Consider the following 20,272-nt stretch of genomic DNA (forward strand, 5'->3'; position numbering starts at 1 on the left):
GCCAAGCCAAGCCAGGCCAGGCGAGGCAGGGGCCCTGCCGGGGGAAGACGGCCCGGCCCGGCCCGGTCCGCCGCTCCCCGGGGCTAACCATTTACTCCGGGCCAGGCGGCGGCGGCGGCAGCCCTGCGGGGAAGCCACTCGCGGTCTCCCGCCTCCCGCGGTTTTAAGGACCAAAAAACCACAAACACGAGACCAGAGGAGGTTTGGGAGTCATCGCCCGTCATTTTAATCTAGGGCTCCTCAGTCGGCAGGGGCAAGGACACAGCTCCTCCCGCCGCCGCCGCCGCCGCCGCCTGAGGGGAAGGTGCCCGCAACGCCCCCGCCGCCGAGCCCCAGGAGGGGACCCAGAACCGGGCCAGACGGCGGCGGCCCGGCCACCTGCGCCTCCAGCCTCCCCCTGCGCGGCCGGGTCCCCCCCGTCCCGTTCCCCTCAGCCCCGCCGCCCGTAGCACCGCCCAGGGGCGGCCCGGCCCCGCGGCCCGGCGCCAGGTGAGGGCAGCGGAGCGCGGGGGGCCCGCCGCGGGGCTGCGGCCGGGCAGGTGCGGGGCTCCGAGGGGACGGGACGGGACGGGACGGGACGGGGCGCCGAGCCGAGCCGAGCCGAGCCGAGCCGAGCCGAGCCCGGGCTTCCGCGCAAGGGGGCCGGCGGCAAGTGCGGCCGTAGCGTGGCACGGCTCGGGTCGGGCTTCTCCTGAGGGCGCAACCGAGCTGAGAGCGGGGGGGTGGCGGCTGAGCGCCCGCGTAAGTACCCGTTCTGTGCTATTTTATCCAAGTTTGCGTTTTTATTTTATTTTTTTTTCTGGGTAACGGGGAGCGACTGAAGCCCGGTGCCGTTTGTTTGCAGCTCACGGTGAAAGCAGGGCACGGAGCCGAGCTGCAGGCACGGGGCGAGGGGCCGTAATTTGGGCGAGGGGCCATGCCCGGGTGTTTGTAGTGCCCGCGGTGGGGTGGGAGCACAGCCGGGCTGGACCTCAGGTGTCAGGGCTGTGTGGAGACAAGCTCAGCTTTTGCTTAGGTAAAGGAAGTTACCAGTTCCTATGCTGCGAGGTTGGTGACAGTCTGAAGCTGCCTATAACATAAAATGCTGCCTGCGCTCTACCTAGTGTAAGAAACCCAGCGCTACGCAGACACCGGGTATTCGCGGTTAATCGCTTGATCTCCTGGCGTGGTTGCGAGGAGAGGTAGGCTTTTCACAGGATGAAACTCAGTCCTGTGGGAGCAGGAGGGCTTTGAGCTGCTTGGTTTGCATCGCTGAGGTTTTCGGAGGGGGTGATGATAAGCAGCAGTATGGATGCGGTTCGCAGTCGGGACTGCTAACCAAAATGGGCTTTAAAAATAGTTTGTGCCCTGTGCGATGCGCCGTGGCAGCACAGTGAGGCATTGTAGTGGCAGCCGCACGTGACCCCATAGCAGCCCCTGGGACCGGCCTCGTCCTCGGCGCTAATTATTGTGGGTGAGCAGCAGTTTGTCCTTAAGCTCTGCTTTCACAGAGGTTAGTTGCGTGTGCGGTGACAAGGCTGTGTTTAAAACTCATGCAGTCCCTTTTTAAAAATATCAGGGAATTCTCATTCCTTGCCTAGGTCAGACTGCCTCGGAGCTGTGGCTGAAGTGGTAACAGTAATCAGGTAACTCTGATGCTGAAACTTTGTTTAGAGTCGTTTTCCACCCAGTATAAACATCGCTGTGTGTTTTGGAAAGATTGGACCAAATGTTAAAGGATGTCACCTTAAGGCTGGTTTCATGGTATCGTTCTGGGCAATTGAGATTAAGGCCTTGCTATTTGCTTAATATTGGATGCATAACTTGGTTCGCCGTTCTTTTGTGATTTGCTTAGTCACTTCTGAGGTATTGATTTCAGCTGTAAGACTAAGTCTGTGATAATGCGATGTAAAGGCCTCGACAAAGTCAGAAATCGACAACGTAATGATGCTTTAAATGTGTTTTGGCTCTTATTTCTAACTCTTGCATTTTGTGGTTTCTGCAAACTTTTGTCTGCAATCACACATGAAAGAAGAGGGCTTTTTTTTTTTTTCCTTAGGAGGAGCAAAGATTCTTTCATGGAGCTGGATTATTATGGAAAATGTCAAATATTATTTTTTGTAAATTGCAGGGCTTAGCATTGATCTTAGCTATGTGTCAAGCAGCTAACAATCTCAGTAGTCCAGAGAAATAGTTACCGTGATTTGTAACAGAAACTGCAGAATGCACTTAAGCTGTCTGATGGCAAGGGATTGATTTAAGGGGTTTTATAAAACGTAGTATGTTATAGTCATATAAGATGTTGAAGTGTGCCACCGTTCTATTATGATTGGGCACGTTTTGTAGCTGGATGCTGAGGTACCCTCTGAGCCTAAGTGCCACGTGGGATATTGATCAAGCAGAAGTTGCTGAAATGACTGCCTACCCAGCAGTCCCCATTTCTCTTTAGGTCATTTTGTTCTCTTAATTCCCTATCACAACGTATCCTGACTGCTGTTAAATCAGGAAAATCAAGCGCTTTTCAAGCTGACTGTATCCTGTGAATTCGGGGGATTACCTGGCAAGCTTCAGGGACGCCCAGGTGGTACGGTAGTGGAGCTGAAGCTGGATGAAGTTAATGTTCTTTAGCTGGCTTTACTGGGTATCTTTTCAAAAGAGAAACAAGACTCGGTGCTTCTTCAGTGTTTACAAAGTGTATCAGGCTGTTGTACGGTTTCTCTTAAACATTCCCGCTTTTATGAGAACAGTCTAGTTCTTTTTCAAGGGAATACTTGCACTGTGGAGTTTTGTCCTTTTCCTACCTCGTGTATGAAGATGTTTTCGGACTCAGCAGTTGTTCTGATAGAGGTGTGGGAAAACTTAAGCTGTTGACTGCCTCTGTATTTTCTGTTGTTACTGAGATAACTGTGCACAGGCAAGGTATTTTGCAGAATAATATTTATTACTCAAAAAAAAAAAGTGCTAGTTGATATTTTTTTGTCCTCCAAGTGACAAAACAGTATCAATAATGATTTTTCGTTGATTTTCTACATTGGTACTGAAAAATAAAAACTGCTAAAATGTTATTTTGGGACGTAACTTTCTACTGAACAGTACAGTTTTTCTTTTTATCCCATTGCTAGCACCTGTATCAACTCCAGTTTTATTTCATTGACTTTTCCTTCACTGGGATGAATGTCTTTAATCCTTAATTATTCTGGCACTTCTCCACTTAAGTTACTTACCTCAAACTGCTTCAGTGAGTATCCAGTTTAGTTGTTGCCTCAGGAAGAGCTCAAGCTGCTGTTAGGGTATGGCTGTGCTGTGGTCTGCGACCACCCACTCGTAGTAGCTCTCCAGTCTCCGTTTTCATTCCTCTTTAGTTCCCCTGGCTCTGCTGTTCTGTTTGACTTTATTATTTTTTTTAATCATAAATTTCATATTAGCTCTTCCAGGTTACTGAAGTCTAAATACCAAGTTGCCAATGTGCTTTCAGCAGTCTTCAAATACTTAGAGGTTTTGTGATTGCTTTTTTTTTTTTGTTTGTAAATACCATATTAAAAATGAGCATTAACATATTTTTGCACATAATGTAGATACTGATGCACATTACCGTGCATGTACAAGAGAGAGCACATATCCAGGAGAGAGCACGTGGGAATTTCACAGGGAAATGAAGCTGGTGCACGTAGAGCACTGGCAGGCCAGATGTCATGACCCGCCGTGGGTTTGGTGAACTGGCTCCTGCTGCAGGTTCTGCTGAACGTGCACTCGGCTCTTGTCCTTCTGCCTGGACCAACAGCGGCCATAAGCTGCACAGGGTCAGGAAGAACAACCTGTGTGTGTTACTTTGTTAACCGAGTTCCCTGACGTTAAAATAGCTGGATTTAGTTTCAGGTTTTGGTACAACTGCGTCCTTTCAGATGCTGCCCATGGAGAGCTTCAAGGAAATTGGCCTAAAGCACGGCATTGGTGCCCCTTGGCTCTAAAATTCAACTGGTCTGAGAAGTCATCCTGTCACTGTGCACTTCAGGAGAAGAGGAAAATGGGTGTTTGTCATTGTCTGCTCCTGTCCACCTTGTCTGATAGCAGTCATTCAGCTCTTGTGTGGCTGTTCTTCTTAGAGCAGTCATCTAGCATGATGTGTGTGCCTCGTTATTTCTGACTCACAGCTGAAGCTCTCGAGTCCTGTGAGTTCTTCATTAACTCTGACAGTCCAAGCATGGGAAGAGTTTCCCACTGATGCTATATCCACCGCGTCTATCTCGGCTGTTTTGCATGACAGCAAAAACCTCCCCTTTGACACTGCTGGTGTACAGCTGTTTGATGCAGCCACCTCTGGACGCGCTGGCTTAGCGGCTCCTGGCGCTGTAAGCAGGCTCGATCTGTTGCAGCACTCCCATCTGGTTTGTGCACCACGTGTTGCTTTCCTCCCATCAGTAGTCTAGGATCCTAAAACCATTACTCTTTGCCTAGCTCTTAGCTGATCTAGGAAACCTGTTGATTGTAATGCTCTGCTGTTGCAATGCTACCTAATCGCATGGCTTGTCTGCTGGTTTTGCTTCTGCGGGGCATCTTCGGCCAGCCTTAATGCTGACTGTATAGGTTTATTGTGCTGGAGGTATGCAGGAGACTTCTGTAGAAGCTTGATGTTTCTTGATGCTGTCACCTAGTACTCTGGACAACTCACTGCTTCAGGTATGCTCTCTGCCAGATGTTTGTACCTGGGCAGCCTGTGTGGTGCACATATCAGCTCAGTTATACTTCGGATGCGTGTAAGTTTGTGGGAGCTAATAACGCCTACTGCAGTTTTCACTAAGGAGGGTACTGTTTGGTGTGTTTGATTTATTCCTCACTTAGTGATGCAGGCCAGACTATGACAGTTTATTCTTCCATCTTTCAAGCAGCGTGGACCACGAACCTTTTTTATTGTTTGTAAAATCTCATCTTTTTCACATCTCTATTAGATTATCCAGCAGCTGCAATCAACAGCTGATATGATTTATAGTTCACAGAGCAGCCTGTCTTATCACATAACGTGTAGCTCAACTTCATGAGTTTGTTGCCAGCAGTGTCTTTTTGAGCAGCTTTCTGCCCTCACATACCAGAAGACTCACCGTGCACTCGTTTGGATGCAGTGAGTGTCTTTTTATTTGAGGCTTACTTGCAGATGATCATTTTTTTTGGTCAAGGTTTGTATCTACAGGTGGATAGCTGGAATCCTTCCTTCGCAAGCTTTCTGTAAATTAAAGGAATTTATTTCAGATATTTAGATCTCGTTGAGTTCTTACCCTTCTTCATTCTCAGTACAGAAGTGTCCCAAAGCTACAGATCTCCACTGCAGTGCATCCGTTCCCTGTGCCTTGTTTTGTGCTCCTGAACAGATCCTAGGACCTGTTCAGGAATCGGTACAGCTGACTCTTATGAAACTGAACTGTCTGGGTGTTGTCTCTTGCTAAAATATTATAATTGGCCAGAGCCTTGATGCCAGGAGATAATAATGGCTGGTTCTGCAAACCACATGGGTTGGTGGCCTTAGGCAGCCGGGTGCCTTTAAGCAACTGCACTGTCAGTATCTGCCTAGAAGGATGGCAGAGGCTTGCCAAGCAGTTAGGGAGCTTGCTTATTGCAGGGTGCTTGAACCTGGAGCTGTAGAATAAATGTTCCTGCTGTGCACAAACTCTGCTAGTGAATAGCTGCTTTTAACACTCACCTGGGGTTGTGTGGAGCACGAGGTTTCTTCGCCCCTTGTAGCTCCCTGATATTGAGGATACAACGAGGTTTGTACAGGTGGTATAAACCTCATGAGCTTGGCAGTTTTCTCAGCAGATTATAAAGGCTGCTGGTCGCACACTTCATAATGTATATTGCATGTGGTGAAAGCTGTCTTCTAACTTATTAGATAAACAGATCGAGACACCCGATCTGCTCCTGTGTTTGGTTAGGACTCATCATTACCTGCCTTTCCTTGCCCTGAACTTGGGTTTGTGTGCCGTGGATTTGGTGCAATACCAGCAAGTATAACTGGTATTGCAGTAAGTGGGCTCCAAAGCCAAATACTCTAAAGCAAGCCTTTCATGTCACAAGTTTCTCATAGGTTTCATAATGGTTGTATTGGGCATAACCAGTATTTGTTCAGGCTTCTCTGCTCTACATAGCTCTGCATCTCAGCGTTGAGGAGGTTAGTAAATCTGGTTCCAAATATCAGCTGGCTTCAAATGGTGGTTCATTTAACAGCTTAATTGCAAGGTGATGGCTGAATAGCAGCTATCTTCAGTTTCCTAGATGAGAGTGCTGCATCATTAGCCCTTCTGAAGTCTTGCGAAAAGCTGCCTCTACTGAAAGGGGTATTGAAGCTTTAGCCATTCCTTTGGTATTGCGTATGCTTGGTTTTTACTTTGTGTTGGAGTAGTGGCTGGCTGCTTCCAGTACTAGGCGGTGATGCCTGCCATCTTAGTTAGAGTCCCTGCGTGGCTTTTTCTGCATGTCCTGGCCTCATGACAATCAGTATTTTCCTTCTCTCCCTCTGTGCCCCACTGCCCATAGAGCAGTGTCCCCTCTCACCTGAAATGCCACGTCCCACAGGTCTCTGTGCTGTCTTGTGTGCCAACGTGTAGCCACAGGCACGCACATGTGAAAAAGACACTTTTCATACAAGAAAAACGCTGTGGAGCCTTGCGAGGTATAATCATAACGTACCCCAGAACTGTTTGAGAGGAGTGCAGGCGATGAACGGCAGCAGCTAGAGCAGCCCCTCTGGCAGGACGCTTGGCATTTCAGCTGCGTGCCTTGGCACGTGGGCACGGCTCCAGCGTTTATTCTTATGTGGGGTACGCTCTAGGTAAGCGGTCTTCTAAATACAGTAAGCCTGGGGTGGTTTTTTGTTTCCTTTTGTTCCCCCCCCTCCCTTAATGGGTTATTTTCAGTGCCAAGTAAGTGGGAAGCCTTTGTTTTCCGGTGTTGCAGCCCTTCACGTATTCTCAGTGGTTCAGCTGTCTTACTCAAGACAATGTGGAAGCTGTGGTGGGCTCTGGGATCACTCTTCTTGTCCTCTAATCTGTAATGGGATGCGTATCATTGATAAAAGAAGGCTGGTGCTGTAGAGGTCATTCCATAGTACCCACAGAAGTTATATTTAGAGCTTGTTTATATCGCATTTATGTCAGAGTGAAGCTACTATTAGGAACCGCCTGCTTATTTATAAACAGCACGGCGAACGCCAGCTTCCTGCAGAGGGGCAGCCTACAACTTGGGTCCTGCGAAAAAAGTTGCAGGGAATAAGGCTTCTAAGAAAAAATATGTATATAAGTTGCAATATGCTCTTGACAGCTGTTTCATTTTGCCAGCCAGTAGCCTTGTGTAAAACTAGTTTTATGCTTCTCAAATGAAAGACACCGTAGAACAGCAGGTTTCTCTCTCCAGGACTAATGGTCTCCAGACCACGGTCTCCAGATAGCAGAAGGGGGTTTGCAAAGCACTTCCAAAAGAAGCCTGCTGGCTTCTTCCCTGCTTGTCTTTTGCTGATCTTTCCACCTAACCCTAAAAATCATTTAAAGAAAAGCAATATTTGTGTTTATCCCAATTCTTATCTAGCTGTGCATTTCAGAGAAATTTTAAAGGTCAAAACCTCTTTTTTTTTTTTTTTTTTTTTTTGCTTCAGAATAACACTGAATAACTGGGTAATCATACAACTTATTACAGAGGGTAAATAACAACACTGTCCTTGTTTATTCAGGTGTTAGCTGTTTGGTAGTTGTTTCTTAAACTTAGATATGAGTTCAGTGTTGTGGTGGGTTGTCTTGCATTTTTTTTGTTTTGTTTTTATTATTTTATCTTATTTTTGGAAGCGGGTGTTTGAGTCCTTGCACTCTTTTATTTTTTTCATTATGGGGAGATTTAAAATATCTGCCTCATTTGACATCTGGCCGTGCAGAGCGCTGGTTACTTCTGTCTGCTATCTGGTTTTTGGTGTAGGATAAGCAAAAGAAAAGATGCCTGTGGAATTCTTCAAAACTTCTCGACTTTCCTAATGCCAAACAGTAGGTTTTTTAAATGCAGGAGAATAACAGAGAGAGCCAGAGGGGAAAATGTCACATAATGTGTATCTACACTTCAAAGGAAAAGAAGTCTGAAGTCTGTCAGTGAAGCTGTTACAAATACTCCAATAACTTTTCCATACTCTTCAGCTCTTCCAGAAATCATTTTCAGAGAGTGGCAAAATGGCCTTTGCACTCGGGATGCTGGCTGGAGAATGAATTTAATCTCTCTGGAATAATGGCTGCCTGTTTTTTAAACAAACTAGTAACTGTGAGGTTAATGTTTAAATATTTAAACGGATTTGGCATGTTGCCATTTAAGTAGAACAGCGTGTGCTTAACCCTGAGACTCAAACCGTTCCCAGCGTGGCCAAAAAAAATATGAATTGCTCAATAGTGCAGTGATCTGGTAACTTCAAAGACTATAATTTAAGGCTAATCCTGGACAAGGGTATCCTAAAAGGGGACAATTGACTCGATTTTTCCTATTGAGTTGAGGGGAAGGGAATTTTTGCAGATGGTATCGGAACTTTTTACCTAACTCTTTAGGTTAAATAAAAGCAATGGACCGTAAATCTAAATCCAGGATAAATAAGCTAGTGTGGACTCTAGCAAGAATAATCCTGAAAGATACCAATCTGTACGTAGTAATGTAAAACTCTTTGAAAACTGGGTGATGTGTTAAAGAGAACGAAATATAAAATTACCTTGTTTGGACTGGAATGCTAGGGCGAAGCAAGGGTTTGATAAGCATAGAGCTCAAACTTAATTTGGGAATCTCGGTACTTAAGGCTTGAAATGGAAAAAGCTGAAGGGACAAGCCGAAAGTAGTTGCACTGAAGTTCTTCACGTTTCTAATGCTCTTTACCTTAGCCCAGAGGACTGCGTTGCCTATCCCTGGAAGAGAAGCGGGGGCTTTGACCCCGGGACTGCATCTCTAATCTGCTTTGATTCTGACCTCAGGTTTACTGAGAACTCTGCTAAAAGCATCCCCCTCCCGGGAGCTTTTCCTGGCTGTTGTGCCAAATGATGCAAACCCCAGTTTTCTGCCAAGCATCCCGAGTATTTTCTATTAGCGGCCTGGTCGCAGCCACGCTGTGTTGGTGATGGGATGCTCTCTGTACTTGAGGGAATGATGCAGCGTACAAGGCATGCTGAGATAAGGCTGGCGGGGCAGAGACAGCTCTCTGTCCTCATCTTGCTTTGCTTTACAGTTCTCACGTGCAGGTTAAACAAGTACGTGAATTTTTCAACATGCAGAGATGCGAAACCTGACACTTTAAGAACTCTAAAATCATCATAAATCCCTTATCTTCAGGCTTATAAAACAAATATGTAAGGTTCCTAGACAGCTAGTATTTTGTTCTACCCTGATTAAGTTGTGAGGTATTTGTGTTTCGAGTACAGAAATGAAGTACTCTGGGCCACCATTACAGGTAAGTGCTTGACCTCATGTTTGCATATCCTAAAGAAAAGAAAAGTACTGCAAATGGCGAGCACAGAAGTAACACATCATGTTGTTATATTGTGACTTACGTGGCCTAAAGGGGTGGTGTCTAGGTAAGTGGATGTGAAATATGCGCAGTGCCAAAAAGCGTCCTCATGTGAGCAACATGAAGACATGAACTCTAAAACTAGTGTAAAGTACCTTTTTGGGGGGTCCATGTCAATAGTTAGAGGCAATTTTATGATGACTGAATGTATTTGAGAATTTCATTATAAATGAAATAAAAATCTACATAAATAGCTGTTTCACTTGCTATTCCATGAGGGGAAGACAGATGTGCTTCTGATTGACCAGCTTCTTCCTACACGTCATTTGATGGTGGTTCAGAGGAGAAGGCCCAATCAGGCTAGAGAAAGAAGTCAGAGTTTACTTTTGAATGCTTTACAAGTACATAATAAAGTGATAATCTGTGTTTTGGCCAAGAAATAAGATACTGAATACCTCAGCTAGAAAACTTGGGGGAACATGGTGGTCGGTGAAGACTCTTCCGCCTGGTGTTTGAACTATAGCTAAGTAGAGTGAAAGCGCGTTAATCCTCATGAGGGACGTTCTCATTAGTGAAGGGAGGCTGATAAAGGAGAAACATCTGCACACAGCTCAAGGCTAAGAAGGTACATACCTCAAAGAGCAGCTCCATCGGAATGCCCTATCTTTTCAAGGAGACCCTTAGTGTCATGACCAAGTGGTAATGACATCTTTGAGCAGTGACCCAGTAGGGTCAGGTAGTGGTTAGGTGATGGCCAGCTCGCTACAGTGAGGGAGGAACGGCCTGGACATGCAAGCTTCAACTGGCTATTTTGGGGTTGGTGGTAGCACATGGTTGTTGCAGGGTTACACTTATCCTAGTATCCTGCTCTGTCATGTGTGCCAGCTGAGCAACTGCAGGATTTACCACCCTGGAAAACTGGATGGAGAGTGCCTGTGGTGTTCAGGGGGTCTTTTTCCAACTGGATATCCTACTCAGTGGTTTATTGCTCTAGTTCATTCTGATTTCTGTGTTGTTTTCTTGGCTTTGCCAGTATTCTTTTCTTCCACCAGTAACGTAGTGGAGCTGCTATGTGCTCTGTCAGATGGAGTCTGAAGCATGTTGCTGTCCAGGTAACTTTTGCAGGGTTCTTCCAAAAACAGAAAAAGGCTTGGATTCGCCAAATCAGTTTGACACCTGGAAGCACTTCAATGAGCTCTGTAGCATTAGTAGAGATTATGTCATCTAGGAGCATGGGTTAGCTTAAAGACTGGTTGTTTGCTGCTCTGAGAGCAGGCATTTTATTCAGTCAGCACCTGCTAAACTCTTTGGTGATAGTATAAGAATCTTCATGTATTTTTCTGTAGGGGAAAGAGTTAAATGATGATCTTTTAAGGATGGTCCACTGTGGATGCCCCATCCCTGACAGTTCTCAAGGCCAGGCTGGGTGGGGCTTTGGGCAGCCTGGTCTGGTGGGAGGTGTCCCTGCCCATGGCAGGGGGTTGGAACTGGGTGGGCTTTAATGTTCCTTCCAACCCAAACCATTCTGTGATGATTGCATCACTTATTGTAATACTTATATATCACCAAGAGTACACACGTTATGTTTTGTATATCTTAGGTTCCTTTCTTTGTATTTCAGGAAGTTACTTGTAACAATTCCTGTTTGTGTCATCTCAGTCACATATGTAAGTTCAGTTCTTATCAAACCCAACTTCCATCTAGATTTGGATGCAGTATCGACTTCTGAATGGAATTGGGGTTGAATTTAGGAAATTGAGATTTAAAAGCAAAAAGAAAAGAAAAAAAATCATATTGAAATTGTTAGTTTATCCAGCATGTTTATTATCTTGTTTGCGTATGAGCTGTTAACTTATTACTATTATTCTAGTTAAATGAGTAGATTCATGCCGCTGAAAATTTCAGAAGTATTAGAGGCTGGTTTTTTGTTTTCTTTAATTTTGTGACCTCGTATGAGACTTCAAATAGTTTTCATTTCCTATGCCTTGAAAACCTAGTCACAGAATTGAATGATTTAAATATACACGGAGAAAACCCTGCTTCTTGTTCACAAAGAGAAATTCTTTTGAAATGCTTAACTCGTCATCTCTGTGCCCAAAGCCAGTGGCTTGTCTGTTTAAAACGTCGGCAGCACATGCTACTTGGATGCCTTAATTTGAATGATGAATATGTTACAGTAGAGGCTTTTTTAATACAGCTGTCATAATTTCAAATTTAAATTGACTTTGGTAAACTCTATTTGTTTGCTTATTGCAATTCTTTTATACCCTGAGGAAAGAAATATTTCAGAGGCTGAAAATAACGTATTTTACATAAAAACCCAACATTTTACATAGCTAGTGTACTTAGCTTTTTTCTTCTTCTCCTGTAATGCTGAATTAACTGGAAAAGCTACCGTAAGTAGGTGTAACAGCAAATTATGGACTTCTAGGGTAAAGGTATGATGTGGTTAAATGGATTGGAGGGAAGTCTCCAGCTTGGCTTTTTGGAAGTATCGTCTGCTTCTTTCAGTGCCTGTAGCAGACAAGAAGAAACTGCAGTTTGTGTCCCTTGAAACAGGTGAGGGAGAGCTGTTATTTCTCTAGGGGAAAAATGAGTAATTTCTTGACATGTTGTGACATGGCTTTTCCAAATGACTGTTCTTTCCTTGGGCTATCTTCAAGTAGGCTAAAACTACGTTTGTCCAAGCTGCTCTGCAGGGTATTTAATGTAAAATTGTCTCCTAGGGTAGGTGTTTGCTGTGACTTGTGGTACATGGTGAAAGGACAACGTGGGGAAACACCTGTGTGCCTTTCTCCTGGAGACTTGGAGCACAGGGGCAGTGTTTCCTCACCCTGGTGCTAGTTTAAATTACTTTTGAATTAAACTATTTAAAATTGAAATAACACGACGTTAAAATCATACAGGTAGGTTTTTCGACCTTCAGGTTTCTTGGGTTTAAAGCTGTTCTTGCCCCTCCAGCCACCCGTGGCAGGGTTTCCTGGTGCAGTGGCTGCCCAGGCTCTCCAAAAGTCACCAAGTAACAGAAAGGGAAGTCTGGCAAGGCTGGCTTCCTTTTGCTCCAGGCATGGCCAGGCAAACTGACTGCTTACTTTGCTGGACAGAGCTCTCATCCCTAGCCGTAAATACGATCTGAACCATTACAGAGAATACGTCTTTGCAAGTGCCACCTGTGAAACCTGTGAAGTCCTCATCAGATCTACTCATACGATGAATTGCTAGCACACAGCGAGCTTTGATGCGCTGCTGGCAGAGTCCAAGGGAAATTCTTTAGCTGGAGCCTATTATTGCTGCATGGCTGAATTGAGCTTTGAAAGCTGACATCTTGAGAGAGCTCTGTATAGTCCAGCTTCTGTGTTTCATTATGTTTGATTTTAATTTTTTCCCCCCTTGGTCTTGCTGTTTACTTGTCTTCTGGTGTATGGCACTGAGGAGAGCTTGTGATGACTAATCTCGGCCTGAACTCACCTCTTTTTAAAATGTTTGGGCCTTGACTTTGGTAAGAAGTTTGTGCTGATTCTTTCCTACCCCCGTGCCTTTGTATGAGATGCTACTGTATTCTCAATAATTTCCCAAATTTATTTGGGTTGCTTATAAGAAGTTGCTTACTTGTTAAATGCAGAAGCATACACTTGTATTTGGCTCTTACTCTTTATTGTTTACTACACAGTGGATAATAAGATTACTTGTAACTAAAATGTTTACTCTGGACTAAATTTAGGCATACAGCTTCAGAAAGTACAAGAATTATTTAGGAGCTGATAATCCTTGTGAGGGAGGTTTGGTAAGTTACATCAAATGATAACCGCATACTGTCATTGATTTTAATGTACCCCTGGTGTTTTAAATTTAAGAGCTAAAACAGAAGTATTAGTGGCTTCCACAATTAATGCTAAAAACATGCCAGGCTAAGAGAGAAATGCCAACAAAAACCCTGCAAGTAGTTTCCATATGTTGCTGACACATTATTTCCTGGAAGGCTGGCTGATGTGTTGGCAAAACCAGTAAAATGTGCCATTTTCTGTGGAAGTTTGGGAAGAACAATCAAGTTGCAGTTCATAAAATGGAGAGCCTGAGATAATAGGGCTCCACTTAGTGACTTTTTTTTTTTTTTGCATTCTCAATATCTGCGGTGATCTTTGATCTGTGATCTTTGTCACGTTAAAGCATTTTTAAAGCATTCCCCCATCTGTTGCTATCTTTAGCTAAATTAAGATCCTGAAGTAGGAGCTATCAGTGTTTTGATTTATAAATAGAAGGAAAGATCAATCAAACCTTGAAAGGTGGTAAAGGAAATCTAGTCAGCTTCTCTGTAGGAGGGGGGACCTATACCTAGAATGGGGGAAGAATAGGAATTGAAGTATTCCAAAAGGTATTTAAATATTCAGCTAACAAAGTTATTGATTTGAATGTATTATCAAACTGTAATAAATGCTGTTTTAATAGAGCTGGACTCTAGGTATGACTGACTAACCTACAAACAAGTACCCAGCACTTGAGAACAGAACCAGTATCAGGCACAGGCAAGCTGTGGACTGCTTAAAAAGCCTCAATTCGGGTGCCAGTGGGCTGCCTCGGTCTTGGTACCGTTCTCTCCTGGTGATTCAGGTGATTTGGGTCAAACGAACAGGTAGCCACGGCTTCGCCTGTACTTTTAGCTCTGCTGTGTTGTACATGTTTTGTTGTTGTTGTTTGTTTTAGTTTCATTTTTTTTAACCTTTCTTCCTGAAACAGATATGCAGGTAGAAGGACTGGATGTGGGAGTCAGGTCTGGATATAGGTCTCTGTTCACAGAAATTCCTTCTATTTTTATCTGTTCTATTTCTATTCTAGGGGCAGCTTTTGCAGGGTTGTAGTGCAACAAATAATATTTTAAATTCACAATTTCTTGGGTTGTCTACTATTTTGTTTTTAAAATGTTATTTTCAGTGTCCACAATTTTAATTCTAAAATAATTCTAGAATTATTTCTAGTTTCATGCCTGTATTTCTGCCCCTCACATTTTTACCTGTGGCTTTCTGCTGGTGTAGAGTAGGACTAGTAACAATACTTTTCTTAGGCTTTTTGGTTACTGTTATTTCTTTTAAATATATAAAATATCTTCATCTTCTTTGCACTGAGAGGTGAAAAGTGTGAGGATTAGTGTCTAAAACAGTGGAAACTCTGACCAGAGTCAGGTGTCTGGCAGCACCAGCAAGGGTTAAGCTGTAGCCTTGTGGGCTGACATCTCCAACCAGCAGGTCCGGAGGAGTGTAAGTTGAATCTGTTTAAACATTTAACCAAATGGAGACAGTGAAACTGCTGTGAACTCTGCTCTGCACCCCTCTGTGTTTGAGCACAGGCGTAGTTTTTAAACTGAAAAGGAGAAACCATTATCAGAGCTGACTAAGCCATTATCACAGGTGACTAACGTGCTGCTTTCCATTAGTCTCCCAACTTGTCCTTTCCTCAGCGAATGGAGGGAAGGAGTGCAGCAGCTTCATGGGGCCAGTGGGTGCTTAGGACTGCGAGTTCCCTTTCCCATATCATGGTCTAAATGAGCACGGGATCCGAAGCGATCACACAGTGCTGGCTGGTGCCCAGTAATGGGCTTTGAGCCAGGGGAAAAAATGCAATTTCATGATTCTTGCATATCTTGTGCCTTTCCAAACCTCAGATCAAGCTGTGATCTTGCATCCAGGTGCATGAAAAGCAAATGTGCCCTTCTCTGTTCTGCAGCCTGGGCTTCCTGACTTTCAGCTGTAAACTGGCTGTGCTTTGCCAGTGAGGTTTTAGCTGGTGAGAGCAGGTGATTTGTGTTTGCATCAGTACAGCTGCTGAGTTTTGTGCTGTGTAGGAAGTTGTTCCTGCCACTCAAAAGTATCTGAAAGTCTGCAAACACCTTCTGTCTGGAGAAGGAGCTAGAGGCTGGTATTTCTCTGTATATGTTCTTTCTAAATAATCATGACAGCATTGACGTCTTGTTTCTTTCTGAATATGCTAGGTATTAAGCAGAAAGTGATCTTGTGACTCTCATGTACCTCTTATGCTTTTTTTATTTTTTTCTCTAGATGGTATTTTAAAAGTCTTCCCTGCAGTTCTGCTTTAGATAAGAACTCTTATTCAAGTACCTTTTCAGGAAGGATCTTAATTTTTCTTCCTGTGCTGACTAAAGCTTTGGTAAGACTTGAGCCAACTCCTAGGACACAAGAAACTACTCAATGAACTAGTTTGTAGATGGCAGTGTACATTTTCCACTGATGGTAGAATAAAATAGGACAGTATAAACTGGGTAGGAACTGAAATCTGTAATCCCCCCCCCCCCCCCCCCCCCCCCCCCCCCCACACACACAATTTCAGCCATCCATAGCTTTCTAAGGCTGCGTGTGTGTGAACTTGTTGGGGTTTGTATGTGTTGTGGGGAGGGCTGGTGTGAAAGCCTGCAGTCAGGAGAGTCTGGGTTGGGGTCCTCCCCAACCTTTCTCCCCTTATGCTGCTGCTGATACAGTCCTTGTAGCTGTTACTGCTGCACCTGCGTGAGCAGCTCTTATTCCTGCAGCTGCATCTCTTCAGTGGTTCCAGGCTGCCGAGGTGGTTCCTCCTTTGCCTGCTGGCTCTGCTGGACCCCAGCTGGCTCTGTGCATCTTGGTAGAGAGGTGGGATGGCATGAGAGGCCTGTCACATCTTGTGGCTCGTGTAATGTGAGATGCATGAAACTTGGCAGCCTCCCTTTGAGAGAGGTCTGGTGGCAAGACCCTGGGAATGTTCTCTGAGTTGGCATTTGGTTTCCTGCCTCATAGTGAATATTTTGAATGCATTGACCTTTTGGGGACAGGCAAGGTGAATCTCTCCAGGCTGTGGACTCCACAAATGTGGACTCTTGCACAGGGAGGTGTTGATGCTCGTGGTTGCTGATGCTCTAATTTTGGTTATCACAGTCTGACTTTGACTTTGTTATTACATTGTTTGCTCAGGATAGAAGTTCTCCTGTAGTTGGTGTGGGATTTGAATTATTCACTGATCTAACTGTTGATTTGCATATATATTTTATATTGGATGCTTAACCCAACATATATATGCTTAGCACATATAGTTGGTGTTATTTAAAGAACTAGTATTTCATAATTCTTTTACCAGAACTGGTATGTTCTCCTCGTAGAATATAAAAGAGCTACCCTTTGTATCAAAGAATAAGACAGAGATAGGCATCTGATTCATCAAGTTATCCTAATAGTAAGCTCCAGTGTGTTACTGCACTAAAGCTGTGGCTGTGATTAGACTTGTGATTGTTTTGTCAAACAGCTTTTAAAATACACTTTTCTAGTGTGTGGTTTTATGAACAAACATGCAAGCACCTGACATATAAATAAACCTGAACACTGAGGTTTGTTTGGTTTTTCTTCTGCATGTGGATAATGATGCTAAGCAGGCTTGTTTAGGTAAGCACAGTAGGCTAGTGCTGTACCTTGTGTTCAGTCCATTCTGTGCAAAATAACTGAATCATGCTTCACTGGTAGGACAGATATCCAGAAGTTGTCTGTTAAGCTGGTGCACCAAGAGTAAAGTTGAACAGGAGAAGGCACTGATGACTGTAGCAGTTCCTACGTTAGCTAAGACTTCGTCCAGTTTCAATCAAAGCACACTTTCCAGCTTGTCTCTTTATTTTCAAGGTGCAAGCTTCTTCCAGTGGAGACTCAGGGAATCTCTCATATATTGAAGATAAAAAGCATTCCCAGCTAGTATCCTGAATGTTGCTTCTCCTATAGCATGTGCTTGGCTTGGGCTTCATTTGCGTTATTACCTAGTATATGAAACCGAAGTCTCCCTGTTGTGTATATGGAATTATTGTATTATTATTTGTATACCTCAAATAATTTTTAGGAGTGAGTGCAGATTGTCCATAGCATGTATATGGAGTTGCCAGCTTTTAATTGGAATAACTGGGGGGAGTTGAACAAAAATCAAAACAAGACAACCCTCTCTTCCCCCCCCCCCCCATCTTCTGAATCCTAATCTGCATGTAGACTTGGAATTCAGAGATACAATGGGGAGAAATACAGACCAGATGCTGAGCACCTACTCAGAGATGGGAGATCAACAGGGAAGACTTACACCTACAATTCTGTGATTCTACGCTTCAGAAACTGGGAGCTTAAGTAGGCAGTTGGCCTTGCTTCTGGTTTGGGTGAGGAGAAGAAGATTGTGTGAAACAGTTCAGGAGGTTTTAGTACAGTTTAATATTCTGAAAATGATTTTTTTTTTTTTCCTGCTGCCTTTCTCATCTGCTATTCTCTGCATTACGGTGATTTGTAAAAAAAAAAAAAAAAAAAAAAAAAAAGATCAAGGGACTCAGCCTAACAATGTTTATTGATGTGGAAGACTTGTCTGACATGCTGACAACTTGATTTTTAGACCTATATGCATACCTCAGTAGAAGCTGTTTACCTGTCATGTGTTAGTTGTGAGTTTAGATTTCTCTGCTTTTTGCCTCAGGAAAAATCAGAGACCAACTGTAGGTGTTTGGCTTTGGTTAAAGACCATTATATGCAGTCAGAAATGCAGTGCCCTGGCCACAGGTCAGTCTGTGATACAGAAGATGAGAGAAGCAGAAGTAATTTGAGCACTTTGCCAACAGTACCAACTGAGCTTTGGCCTTCTACGTAAAGTTGTCCCAGTCACGGGGCCCTAGGCCCTCCTTGCTTGTGGCCTACCTGGTTTTGACTAGGAGCTTCTTTGTGGGTACAAGAAATCCAGGCCCGGGCAGCTAACTGTGTCCAGCACCATCTTGTATCCATTTTGACAGACTGGTGTCCATCAACTATTCAGAAAACTTCTGAACAGTGATAGGTCTGACCACCAAATAGTACATGTTGTTGTGCAACTCAGAAGTCTTGGATGTTGATTAACTTTCCAGAAAATTAATTGCCAGCATTCTACATTCCAGCCCCTTCTATCCCTGCTTCTTGTGAGGCAGCTTCCTCTGGAGAAAGCTCCTCACACAGCGTTAATTGCTTGCAGTTGACATTTGTGAGGAGTATACAACCCAGGGATTTGTGCAAACACCTCTGGTATGTTTGACTTGGCCCACAGAAAACAGAAACCCGATGGTGCGTTTGAAGGAAAAAAAAGTCAAGGTGGAAACTCTTCTGTTGTAGGACTGTCCCTCAAGACCTGGTGTAGGAGGAACAGAGAGTTCAAATATTTTCTGAAATTAGAGAAATAAAAGCGGGAGCACCAGCAAATGGAAATCTTGTGTGAATGTACGTTGTGTTCAGCTCAACCTTTTTTCACTCAGCATTCAGCAATTAGGCCGATGTGTTTTCCTACCAGGAGAAGCTTCGTAACTTCTTTATTTCTTTATTTTCTTGGATTACTCAGCACTGGGTGTGTGTCTGTAGGTTGGGGTTTTTCTATTTTTATTTTTCCCACCCTGTCTAGGCAACTCATCTCAATTTAGGATTACCCAGCATTTTGGAATTTCATTTACCAGAGTACTTCAAGAAGCTGAGCTGGACGTAAAATCCTTGTTTGTGTACTGTAAATTGGTGGATTTCTAGATGGAAATCTAGAAATTGCCATGTTCTTAATGTGCTTTGAACTTGATGCCCACAGATCAAATAATTCTGTCCTACAAATTTAAACTTACTGTGATGATTTTGGGGAAAAAAAAAGTTGGTCATGGTTCACAGGACAGTTCAGTTCACTTTTGTATCAGCACTGAAGCAATTTTGGTGGTTTGTTTTTCAGCAGTCTTCATTCCTTATTCCCACAGAAGCATGCTATGAAAAGTTTAAATATGAGAATTATTTTCTTGTGTCTTTGAGCTGAAGTGCAGGAAGCAGTTTCTCATCTACGTGCTGAAGTAAGATCAGTTGTATGAAGTTACTGTAGTGCCTTTATTTGTGTTAGCCCCCTGTGGGAATTCTCCACCTGCATTACAGAGTGGTGCAATGCTTGCTGTGTGAAATGCTGGTGTTTCTGACTTACTGCTGAGGTGAATGATAGTTTCATGGCTTTGTCCTGTCAAACGACTAGTTGACCCAGCAGCCGCCATTTGCTGCTGTTATTTTTCCTCATTCGACTTCCCAGAATTAAATAATGTAGGTCAGTGACCAACATAAATCCAGAAATAATGTTCTGTCTCTGTTGCCCTCTTAGCGATGAATGTCCTTGGAGGAGCAGCCTGGAAAGCACAGCTTTGGAGAAGTTTGCACCTAGTGAAGCTGTACATCCTGTACATGCTCTCTACAGTTTTGAGCAGGAGGAGATTTGAACTTTAAGAAAATAAAGCATTTAACTTGAAAGTTTGTATTGCCTGACCTTAGGCAGAATCTCTAGAAATTGCAGTATTTTTTTCCCACTACAATGGCTTCTTTTTTTTTCCCCCTCATGGTAGCAATGGAAGACCCCTTTATCTGTGTGTTCTCCCAGTTATTTTCTACTGCAGATCTGACTGTCTAAAGTGTAGTTTAGTCTGAGAAATAGTATTTTATAGGTTCCTGCTACACAACTGTATGTCTGATTGTAGAACAATCACTTAAAATGTACCGTGGCAGATCAGTGTCCTTTAAGTAATCACACTGCTATTACTGTTCATAAGTAATTCAGGTTTTCCTCTATCAGGCTTATAAAACTGGTGAAGTCAAAAACTAAAGGGTTAAATGTGAGGTGAGCTGTATTGCAGGCTGGGTAGTTCCTGCATGGCACCAAGTCTTAGAGGCTTCAGAGAGCCTATCCATGTGTGTGAGTGAATCATCTGATGGAGGATAGCATGTCTAATGTGTGTTCAGTCCTTGCAAGAAAAAA

At 43.8% G+C, this 20,272-nt stretch overlaps 1 protein-coding gene across 2 annotated transcripts in view; it reads left to right on the plus strand.

The window, feature by feature from the left end:
• Window positions 1-303: 303 nt before the first annotated feature.
• The window catches only part of MTUS1 (microtubule associated scaffold protein 1), a 115,072-nt gene continuing 95,103 nt past the window's right edge, over window positions 304-20,272 (plus strand). The window contains exon 1 of one of the 2 annotated variants that reach the window (XM_066996779.1): window positions 304-489. The gene's annotated coding sequence lies outside the window, so the exon portion shown is untranslated. Of the gene's footprint in view, window positions 490-571; window positions 742-20,272 lie in introns of those variants that run through there. The other variant, XM_013179867.3, reaches the window with a different exon arrangement.

Source organism: Anser cygnoides, chromosome 4, assembly GCF_040182565.1.
Source record: "Anser cygnoides isolate HZ-2024a breed goose chromosome 4, Taihu_goose_T2T_genome, whole genome shotgun sequence".
Lineage (NCBI taxonomy): Eukaryota > Metazoa > Chordata > Aves > Anseriformes > Anatidae > Anser > Anser cygnoides.